The sequence below is a fragment of the Desmodus rotundus genome, chromosome 6 (genome assembly GCF_022682495.2).
Source record: "Desmodus rotundus isolate HL8 chromosome 6, HLdesRot8A.1, whole genome shotgun sequence".
Taxonomy (NCBI): domain Eukaryota; kingdom Metazoa; phylum Chordata; class Mammalia; order Chiroptera; family Phyllostomidae; genus Desmodus; species Desmodus rotundus.
The window spans coordinates 133797597-133809808 of NC_071392.1; the positions used below are offsets into that span (position 1 = coordinate 133797597).

Consider the following 12212-nt stretch of genomic DNA (forward strand, 5'->3'; position numbering starts at 1 on the left):
TCCTACCTCCCGGGGCCCTGCCCTCCCCCTGCTGAATGTTAAGCCCTTCGATTCGATCACGAAGCAACGCTCCGTCTCGCCCGAGTGGTTCCCCATTTGCCGTCCCCTGCGCAAACCCGGCGCTCTGCATTGCAGCAAAAGCAGCCACCAACCTAGCCCGAGGCAGAACTGCGCCAGGACCGGGAGGACAGTGTGAGGGCACCAGGTCCCTTTATTCACATCACCTAGCGCGGAGCAACCGCCTTCAAACCTGTGTTCACTTCTCTCTTAGAGCCTGTCCGCGACCTTTTAAGAAGAGAGTAACAGCCAGAAGTCGCCCCAGTAACCTCAAAGGGGCTTAGATCGGCTCCTCCCGCCTTCTCCCGAGTAAGTCAAGAAGCTGGGAACCCCGGAGACTCTGCACCCAGTTTTGTTAGCACCTCTTCGCCTTCCCGAGGTTTCAGGCTTTATATTTCCCCTCTTCCCCGAGATGTGCCTGAACCCCGGACTGTCATGGACCTCGGTGGGCACAGGACAGGGCTGGGGTCTGCAGCCGGGGGAAGAGAAGAAGCTTTGGGTAGCTCTAGCCCGCTGCTACCTCCTCGCCTGCAGCGAAACCTTCAAAGTTCAGGCGCGGGGGGTGGGGGCTGGGAGAAGACTCAGCGCGGCCAGGCCTCGCGCCCCCTCTTCCCAGGGGGCTTGGGATACCAAGGACTCCGGAAGCCCCTGTGGCGAAGAGACAGGAGAATTAAAAGAGATAATTTTTTTCCCTTGCCTGGGGCTATTTTCCGACCCCTCCGAGCCTTTGCCGGGGGCAGAGCCGCCGCTCTCCCAGCTCTGCGGTCAGACCCAAGTTGCCCTGTGCCCATAGCTACTCTCTCCGCTCTGCAAACGACCCTTTCCCCATAACAGCACGCCGCCGCCCTCCGCTCCGGAGACCCATCCTGGCACCCACTGACCTTGGGAAGGCGCAGCCAGGACGCTGGAGGAGCCTCGCGGTTATGGCGGAGGAAGAGCGTGACTTCGCACGCTACCCCCTGGCTCGGCAGCGTTGGCCCGGCCGACTAGGGAGCGCAAGCTCCCCGCCCCCACGCCTTATAATTTAATCACACGCGATATTAAATATCAAGGCTCTCATTAATCACCATGAGAGTTATTGGGACTGAACACGTTATCGCGTGTTCTGACAGCCCAAACCGGTTCGCGGAGTCTGGGTGTGTCTGGGTTTGGGGGATGAAGGAGCTATGGAACAACCATTCTTGAGAAACACTGCGAGCCCCAGGCAGGCTGATGGGGTCTTTTGCCTGGAACACATTTGGAAAAAGCTCTGGCTGGGATTCTAAGTTTGGTCAAGGGGTTGTCAAAAGTCCAAACGCATCCCTCCCGGACACCTTTCCTTAACAGTTGGATTTTGATCACGAAGATTTAGACAGCCTGTGTCGTATCAATGAACAGAATCTTAAACTGCAGTTTTTCAGAGGGTGAATTTAACCCGAATCTGTGCATCTTCATTACCTACTGTGGATGATGTGAAATTAATGCGTTTGAAATACAGATGAAATCTCACTGAAGTCATTTCAAAGGACAACTTTTCCCCCACCTCAAAGGGGCTCTCTTGCCTTTTGCATACTATAGATGCGAAAAAAAGAAAATAAAGGATATTTCTAAACTAAATTCTTAATTTGAGGTTTCCCTTTTACAAGTAACTTATGTGTTTCACTCTAAAGTCTTTAGAAACCGGTTTTATTTTCCAGTTTTTTAATTTCTTTATTTCTGTGGATTCTTAAAATGAATAACCAATTAAATGAAAAGTTCATTTGGTTTGGTCACATACACTAGCAGTAAGTGCTCATAAAAAGTTGTCATACTGGCACAAAAGGGGTGATTAGTTCTTAGCATTCAGGGCCTAACACACCAGTAGAACAATAAACTAAAGAACGAGCATTCTCCTCACCCCCCCACCCACTGTGGATGATGAAGATATGACTCTGTAAACCTACCTTTAAAAAAAATCAGTTTAAGTTAATCTTTGAAGAAATGTAATTACCAAACTAAGTCTTTTCCCACTTGAGCATAAGCCATGGCTAGTGTGTAGCAAGAGGTCAGTCCCTGGAGGAAATGGCTATGATTTAGTTAAGTTGGCAAAGTTTTCTAAATAAATTGTAGACCTAATCAAATTATTTCCTTTTAAAAATGTAAAATAAAAACAAATGTCAACCAAAGTTATGTTCAACATCCTTAGCAGCTAAATTGTGTTTTGCCTTTTTGACCAGAAAATGTGATCAATATAGTAGGCAAACAAGTACATAAATCTTCTATGGTTATGGGTTATTACAACAAATATGATCAATATTATTAAATGTGTTTAAGACCATTCTTGAGATATTTTCTCTTCATTTAATCTGGTGTCTATATTTTTCTAACATGCTAACTCAAAGAGATACATATCGAAACCTCAACACATACACATACACCATGCTAGGTAAAATTCATAGATCTTAAAGAAGCTAGTGAGGGGAAATCATAATATAGTGTGAATTATTTTTTTAAATCCACCAATATCTTGACCATCCTTATCCAAGCAGTTCATGCCTATGTATGTTCTGCAATGATAGGAACATTTGCTTTCCTGAGAGATAACTTCTGTACCAGGAGCTCTTGTGAGTAAGAGTGGGCCATTGGCAACTACCTGCTAAAAATCATATCTGAAGAATTTGTTTTAATACTGGAGACTTCTGCATAACCTGAATTATTCAGACAGTGTGGATTGGTGGGCTGGGCAATTGTCTTTTTCTGAAATGTAGAATCAGGATCAAGACTACATGTATGATGAAGTTGGTTAATAAAACCATACAGGTTTCAAGTGTATAATGTCACCCTAATAAATTCAATAAAAAAAACTACATGAGAAGCTTGAAAAAAAATAGAACACACTGTTTTGTTGACAGATCAACCATAAATAAGAAAAATTAATTCCTTTTATTTATTTGACTATTTTTCTTCATGATACTGCTTTTGCAGACAGCATCCCATTTGACTCTCACAGGAATGCTGCAGATGTGATTGCAGGCTGAGAGTTTAATTCTCTTACTTATGCTTGGAGAAGTTACATAATTTTTTCATGATCCACAGAACAAAATCAAGAACCAACATTTTTTTACTCCTACTCCAGTGCTTTCTCCAAGCAACATCTATTTAAATAGCTAACATATACACTTTAAAATTTTCTCTTTTGTAAGCTCTTTCTCAATCGCTTGGTAAGGTTAAGCACTCTTTCAGAATGTAACAAATATGAGAAATATTCTTCACTAGGGATCAGCTCAGCCCCTAGTTTTACCTCTTACCTCAGACAAGTTACCATAACTTTATTTGAGTTTCCCCAGACCTTGAGACAAAGATTAGTGGGCAAGTAAATTTTTCAGTAGGTTATCCCAAGAAGCAACACAGTCGGGGAGCAGAGCAAAGAAACAGTGGATTACTAAGCAAGTTACCATTGTTTGCAACTGGGGCTTACCTGCTGGAGGTAACTTTGGGAGGCAAGGGAATTGTAATATCCAACTCTTGTCAGGTTTTGGTTGGGTATTAACTTTTCATTGTTGCAGACCTGCCCCACAAGAGACAGACTCTGGGCCTCAGAGAAGACCTAAGGCAAAGAGTTTCAGGTGCCAAGCATTTGGATGGTGGGCCAGTGTGCATGGAAATGGTGAGTGCCATTATATTTTCCAAAAATGACCACAATTCAATCCCCCGGCCAATATATTCTGCAGTGGGGCCTTGCTACTCTCCCATGAAGAGGTAGAACCTATTTCTCCACCCTCTTGAATCTGAGCGAGCCCCATAATTCCTTTGACCAATAGAACACAGTGGAAATAACACTGTACTAGCTTCAGGGATAGGCCTTAACTGGTCTAGCAACCTCTATTTCCTGTTTTGTGGAATGCTGTTTAAAGTTGTTTGTCTATTCTAGGTCTTTTGCATTTCCATATGAATTTTATTTTTTAAAGATTTTATTTATTTATTTTAATTTATTTGTTTATTTATTTATTTATTTATTTTTATACAGAGGTAAAGGGTAGGAGAAAGAGAGAGGGAGAACTATCAATGTGTGATTGCCTCTCTCATGCCCCCTACTGGGGACATGGCCTGCAACCTAGGCATGTGCCCTGACTGGGAATTGAACTGGTGACCCTTTGGTTCACAGGCTGGCACTCAGTCCACTCAGCCACACCAGCCAGTGTTCCACATGAATTTTAGAGTCAGCTTGCAATTTTTACCAAAAAGAGAAAAAAACTGTTGAAATTCTGATTGGGATTCTATGAAGCTCTAGATTCTGGAGAATATTTCTCTTCATTTACTTAGATCTTTTTTAATTTCTCCCAGCAATATACACAGTGTTCAGTGTATAGAAATTTTATACCTTTTGTCAAATCCCTAAGTATTTCATATTTTTGATGTTATTATCAATGGAATTTTTAAAAATATATTTATTGATTATGCTATTACAGTTGTCCCATCCCCCCGCACTCCACTCCATCCTGCCCAACCCCTCCCTCCCACATCCCCCCCCCTATAGTTCATGTCCATGGGTCATACTTATAAGTTCTTTGGCTTCTACATTTCCTACACTATTCTTACCCTCCACCTGTCCATTTTCCACCTACCATTTATGCTACTTATTCTCTGTACCTTTCCCCCCTCTCTCCCCCTCCACTCCCCTATTGATAACCCTCCATGTGAGCTCCATTTCTGTGGTTCTGTTCCTGTTCTAGTTGTTGGCTTAGTTGGCTTTTGTTTTTGTTTTAGGTGCGGTTGTTAATAACTATGAGTTTGCTGTCATTTTTACTGTTCATATTTTTTATCTTCTTTTTCTTAGATAAGTCCCTTTAACATTTCATATAATAAGAGCTTGGTGATGATGAACTCCTTTAATTTGACCTTATCTGAGAAGCACTTTATCTTCCCTTCCATTCTAAATGATAGCTTTGCTGGATATAGTAATCTTGCCTTTCATGACTTGGAATACTTCTTTCCAGCCCCTTCTTGCCTGTAAGGTCTCTTTGGAGAAATCAGCTGACAGTCTTATGGGAACTCCTTTGTAAGTAACTGTGTTCTTTTCCCTTGCTGCTTCTAAGATTCTCTCCTTCTCTTTAATCTTGGGTAATGTAATTATGATGTGCCTTGGTGTGTTCCTCCTTGGGTCCAGCTTCTTTGGGACTCTCTGAGCTTCCTGGACTTCCTGGAAGTCTATTTCCTTTGTCAGATTGGGGAAGTTCTCCTTCATTATTTGTTCAAATAAGTCTTTAATTTTTGTTCTTCCTCTTCCGCTGGCACCCCTATAATTCGGATATTGGAACGTTTCAAGATGTCCTGGAGGTTCCTAAGCCTCTCCTCATTTTCCCGAATTCTTGTTTCTTCATTCTTTTCTGGTTGGATGTTTCTTTCTTTCTTCTGGTCCACACCGTTGACTTGAGTCCCAGTTTCCTTCGCATCACTATTGGTTCCCTGTACATTTTCCTTTGTCTCTCTTAGCATAGCCTTCATTTTTTCATCTAGTTTTCGACCAAATTCAACCAATTCTGTGAGCATCCTAATTATCAGCATTTTGAACTGTGCATCTGATAGGTTGGCTATCTGTTTGCTGCTTAGTTGAATTATTTCTGGAGCTTTGAAGTGTTCTGTCATTTGGGCCTTTTTTTTTTTTTTTGTCTTGGTGCGCTTGTTACTTAAAGGGGCGGAGCCTTGGTGTTCACTGGGGTGGGGTAATGCTGGTCACTGTGCTGTCATGCTGTACGTGGGGGAGGGGCCAAGAGGGAGCAATGGCGCTTGCTCCACTGTCCACCGGCTTTCAGTCACTCCCTGTGCTACCCACAATCAAATTGGGCCCCTCTGGTGCTGGTTCCCGAGTGGGTGGGCTTGTGCACAATCTAGGCCCCTGTGAGTCTCTCCAATGACCTCTCCTGTGAGGCTGGGAGTTTCTCCTGCTGCTGCTCCAACCCCCATGGGTGTTTTCACTCAGAGGTTTGAGGCCTTATTTCCCAGTGCTGGAGCCCTAGGTTACGCAGTCTGCTTCACTCCCCGCCGTTAGTCCGGTTTATCTGTGCGCGAATGTAGGGCCGCAGGGTCTGCTAGTGGTCAGACTGCCTGTCCTGTTAGTCCCACACTCTGCCAGTCTTGGTCGCCAGTCTTGGTCCTGCCAAGGCAACGCGAGTCCTCTCCGCCCCAGCTGCCCATCTCTGCCCCTCCTACCGGTCTGGATGAATGTTTATTTTTTATCTCCTTGGTGTCGGACTTCCTTGCCATTCGATTTTCTATCAGTTCTGGTTGTGCGAGGAAACATAGTGTGTCTACCTACGCCTCTATCTTGGTTCTCTAAACTAAATGGAATTTTTTAAATTTCAGTTTTCTCTTGTTTGTTCCCAGTATATAGAAATACAATCAATTTTTGTAAATTGATCTTTTATCCTACAACCTTGATAAACTCGCATATTAGTTCTCAGCAAGTCAGTAAAGGTGAGAGGTCAGACACAGCCTGTTCTCCCTGTTCCTCTTTAGTCAACTGAGAGGGCATTTTTGTCACGTAGATGACCATGGTCTAACCTCTATTTCTCTGTCTTCTTTGGGACCTGTAACAAGACAACCTCTCTGAGCCTCAGGATAGTAATGTTTTCCTTGCCACACTATATTCGTATTGATGGGATTATATAAATTAAAGGTCCACCCAGGGCAAGCTCACAGTACATAACTCATATTCTAAACTGCCTATGGAAACTTAATTTGTGTTTCCATGTGTTAAGCACCATTTAGTCCCAGAGTAAGTGCTAAAAAAATTCTTACTTGTTGACCTGTCGTGAAGTAGTCCATTAAGGAGCCAAAACCTTGATTTTTAGTTAATGTAACACTGTTTCTAAACATAGCAGATTCTGTCAGAGTCCATTTCCACTTGGTCCATCCTAGAAGTTACCTTCACAGTTTTTGTTCAGCCAAGGGCACCTTGCATCTTTCTCCCCAAAGGTGTTCTCTGGTCCTGGGGTTGCTTAGGAGAGTACATGTAAGACTGAAAACACTAGGGAATTAAGACCCTACCAGAAGCAACCCTCCACCAATGAGCTATGGGAGTGGGTAGACAATATAAACCCTACTTTCTTATCCCTTGATCAGGATGATTCTGTTCTGTTCAACATAGTCCATTAGTGGTCCCCACTGAAATGAGCCATTGTTGCCCACAGTGATAACCTGCTCATTAAGGCACTGTATATCTGCTTCTTTCCCTTCCTTCATTCACATCTTCCTCAATCACTTCCTGAGATCACTTCCTAAATAAACCACTTGTGCCTCAAAACGTTGCCTTAAAATATGCTTTTGGGAGTCAAACCAAGGCAGGTCTTTTGATAAATGATCAAGTGAATTAGTAGCAGAGCTAGAATAGAACCCAGGTCTTCTGGCTCTAGATTATGACCTTTAGTCTTATTGGATATACACAAATATAGTTGAAACAACTGATAACACAATGTCAAGCAGTATGTACTTGGATACTAACAGTCAGTACTGACTCTGCCATGCTTGTCTCCTAAAGCTGGTATTACAAAGCACAATCTAACTGTACATGATTTCAAGCATCACATACACAGCTAAGGATTGAAGCAGGAGCTCAGATGCTCCCCAAAGACTGGAGAGATAATTTCTCTAAGATAATGTAATAGTAGTGGTATGGTCTATTTCAAAATCTAATAGAAATTTGTGAGAGAAGACTTAAAGCAGTGGAGCACATCTGTTAGTATGACTTAATGATACAAGTTTTACAAAGCCCAGAAGTATTGGACAGCAGCATCTCCTGGACAACATGTTTCGTAAGCATGGCACATGTATACATTTGACAAATGAGCCACTAGTATTGCTATAGCAAGTGGCACTGTGGTATACCAGAAAGATGCCTACCCTTGTGACATTTTAAGTCATTTTATAAAAATAGAAGGTTCTGCATTACATGCTACCACTGTCAATATCATAGTATATTTTAAAAAACTGGTCCATCAAGAGAGGACTGATTAAAATGGTTAATGTAATATCCACAAAATGAAACACTACATAGATTTTTTAAAAAGAATGGGGTAGATCTATGGGTCTCCATATACTGATATAGAAAGATCTGCAAGATACATTAAGAGAAACACAGGATGCAGAAGTGTATAGAGAATACAACCATTTGTATTTTAAATGATGTAATAAGTATGTGTACATGGAAATGTAGAGATATACACATACATACACATATACACACAGATGTAGATATAGATCTATGCTCAGAATAACTTAGGAAGGCTAATTTAAAAAGTGATAACTGGTTGCCTCTACGAAAAGAAACTGGAGGGCTTGTGGTAGGGACATTTTCACTGAATATCTTTTCAATTGAATTTTGCATGATGTATAGCTTTAAAAATTAATAATGAAATATTTGAGAGCTCTCTTAGAAGCCAGCTACTTTAGAAAGAAGCCAGATCACTGAATGATACAGGACCATGTGGGAAGAAAGTTCCAACTAATTGCTATATCAAGGTCCAGATATAACAGTGAGTCCATTGTGGATGTTCCAGTATCAGAATGCACTTAATATGTAACCCAGGTCAGCCCAACCAGCCAAAACACAAATTAATGAGGAATATTAAGTCAGTTTTATTTAGAGACACTAAAACAAACATACATACAAAAAAAAGTAAAAGAAAAAAAGACTATAGAATTATCAAAGAGAAATTAAGGGTTTCCAGCTAAATGGATGAGTGTGTAGATACACAGTGCCTCCTTGCACAGCCAAAAGAAGGATAACAACTGATCTAAAAACAAAAATACAAACAGAACTGCCAGAAAATGGAACTGTATGGAAGTCTGACAACCACAGAGTTAAAGAAGGAATGTTCATCCAGACAAGTAAGAGGAGCAGAGACAGGCAACCGGGACAGAGAGGACACACGTGTGATGTGGTAGTGGCTGGTAGACCAGGCAGTCCCACATTCATGTGCAGATAAAAACCAGGAGGAACAACTGGGGGCTGAGCAAAACCAGCCCCAGGACACACCACACAACCCAGGGTTCCAGCGTTGGGAAATAAAGCCTCATAACCTCTATAAAAACCTGTGGGGATTGTGGTGGTGGAAGAAACTGCCAATCTCTCAGGAGAGTCCATCTGAGGGGCCCATGGGGTCCTAGAAATTACACATGCCCAACCACTTGGGAATAAGCACCAGGGCAGCAACTGGAAGGGCATCAGTTTCTTGCAGGAAGTGGTGGAAGAGACTGAAAGTAGGGTGACAGCAGAGCCAGTGGCACTGTTCCATCTCTGACCCCTCTTCCACATACAGCACCACAACACAGGTAAGTGGGTTGCCCTGCCCTGGTGAATGCCGAAGGCTCAGCCCCTTACAACATAACAATTGCACCAAGAAATTGAGGAGACAAAGAACTATGGCCCAAATGAAAGAATAGGTCAAAACTCCAAAAAAGAACTAAGCAGCGAGGAGGTAGCCAACATATCAGATACAGAGTTTGAAACACTGGTAATCAGGATGCTCAGAAAAATAACTGAGTACAGCTGCAAAATAAAGGAAGAAGTGAAGGCAATACAAAGAGGAAATAAAGAAAAATATACAGGGAACCAACAGTGAAGGGAAGGAAGCTGGGACTCAAATCACCGATTTTGAATAAAAGGAAGAAATAAACATCCACCCAGAACAGAAAGAACAAACAACAATTCAAAAAAATGAGGAAAGGCTTAGGAAACTCTGGGACAACTTTAAATGTACCAATATCTGAATCATAGGAGTGCCAGAAGAGGAAGAGCAAAAAACTGAAAACTTATTTGAAAAAATAATGAAAGAAAAATTTCCCAATTTGGTAAAGGAAATAGACATACAAGTCCAGGAAGCTCAGAGAGCCCTGAACAAGTTGGACCCAAAGAGGGCCATACAAAGACACATCATAATGAAAATGCCAAAGGTTAAAGATAAAGAGAGAATCTCTTTTTATTGTTGTTCAACTATAGTTGTCCCCATTTTTCCCTTACCACTCTACCTCACCTGACCCACTCCTACCACCCACCCTCAATCCTACCCTGACCTTTGGCTTTGCCCATGGGTCTTTATACATGTTGCTTGATGACTCTTCCCCTTCTTTCTCCTTTTACTCCCCTTGCCTCTCCCCTATGGTTACTGTCAGTTTGTTCTTTATTTCAATTTCTCTTGTCATATTTTCCTTGCTTGTTTGTTTTGTTCCATTTATAGGAACAAAATAAACATGATTAGGTTCCATTTATAGGTGAGAATATATGGTATTTGTCTTTCACTGCCCAGATTATTTCACTTAATACTCTCCAGTTCCATCCATGATGTTGTGAAGAGTAGGAGTTCCTTCTTTCTTTCTGCTGCATAGCATTTCATTGTGTAAATGTACTACAGTTGTTTGGTCCACCCTTTTACTGATGGGCACTTAGGTTGCTTCCAGCATTTGGCTATTGCCAATTGTGCTGCTATGAATATTGGGGTGCATAGGTTCTTTTGATTGGTGTCTCAGAATTCTTAGGGTTAATCCTAGCAGTGGAATTGCTGGGTCAAAAGGCAGTTTCATTTTTAGTTTTTTGAGGAAATTCCATACTGTTTTCCATAGTGGTTGCACCAGTCTGCATTCCCACCAATAGTGTAATAGGGTTCCCTTTTCTCTACAACTTTGTGAGCGCTTGTTGTTTGTTGATTTTGTTGATGGCCATTCTGACTGCTGTGAAGTGGTATCTCATTGTGGTTTTAATTTGCATCTCTCTGATGGCTAGTGATGCTGAGCATCCTTTCATATGTCTCTGGGCCCTCTGTATGTCCTCTTTGAAGAAGTGTGTGTTCGGGTCCTTTGCTCACTTTTTTAATTGGACTGTTTGTCTTCCTGGAGTGGAGTCATGTGAGTTCTTTATATATTTTAGAGATCAAACCTTTGTCTGAGGTATCACTTGCAAATATATTTACCCATATGGTTGGTTCCCTTTTAATTTTGCTGATGTTTTTTTAGCCATGCAGAAGCTTTTTATTTTAATGAAGTCTCATTTCTTTATTCTTTCTTCTATGCCCTTTGTTATAGGGGACAAATTGGTGAAAATATTGCTGTGTAGAATATCTGAGACTTTCCTGCTTATATTCTCCTCTAGGAGTTTTATGGTGTTGCGACTTATATTTAAGTTTTTTATCCATCTTGAGTTTACTTTTGTGTATGGTGTAAGTTGGTGGTTGAGTTTCATTTTTTTTGCATGTACCTGTCCAGATCTCCCAACACTATTTGTTGAAGAGGCTATTTTTACTCTGTTTTATGCTCCTGCACAAAGAGAGAATCTTAAAAGCAGCAAGAGAAAAGGAGACAGTTACCTACAAAGGAGTTCCCATAAGACTATCAGCTGATTTCTCAGAAGATACTTTGCAGGCAAGAAGGGACTGGCAAGAAGCATTGAAAGTAATGAAAAGCAAGGACCTGCATTCAAGATTACTCTCTCCAGCAAAGCTATCATTTAGAATGGAAGGGCATCGCTTCTCAGCCTTTTGGCTAAGATCAAGTGTAGTATCTGTTCTTATCAGAATGGAAGGGCAGATAAAGTGCTTCTCAGACAAGGTAAAGCTGAAGGAGTTCATCATCACCAAGCCTTTATTATATGAAATATTAAAGAGACTTATCTAAGAAAAATAAGATCAAAAGTATGAACAGTAAAGTGACAACAAACTCACAACTATCAACAACTGAACCTAAAAAAAAAAACCTAAGCAAACAATTAGAACAGAAACAGAATCATAAAAATGGAGATCACATGGAGGGTTATCAGCAGGGAAGGGAAAGGGGGAGAATGAGGAAAAAGGTAAAGGAAGTAAGAAGTATAAATGGTAGGTACAAAATAGACAGGGTGAGTTTAAGAATACTATAGGAAATGGAGAAACCAAGGAACTCATATGTACAACCCATGGACATGAAATAAGGGGGTGGATTGCTAGTGGGAATGGGGGTACCAGACAGAGGAGGGCAAAGGGATAAAAAATGGGGAACTGTAATAGCATAACCAATAAAATACACTAAGGAAAACAAGGAGAAATTAAGAAAACAATCTCATTTACAATTGTGTCAAGAAAAAATACCTAGCAATAAATTTAACAAGGAAGTAAAAGACTTGTACTCAGAAAATTATAAGAGACTGAAGGAAGAAATTAAAGAAGATGCAA

At 41.4% G+C, this 12212-nt stretch overlaps 1 pseudogene; it reads left to right on the plus strand.

The window, feature by feature from the left end:
• The first annotated feature begins 11527 nt into the window (after window positions 1–11527).
• LOC112304278 (U2 spliceosomal RNA) lies at window positions 11528–11676 on the plus strand (annotated as a pseudogene).
• The last annotated feature ends 536 nt before the right edge of the window (window positions 11677–12212 follow it).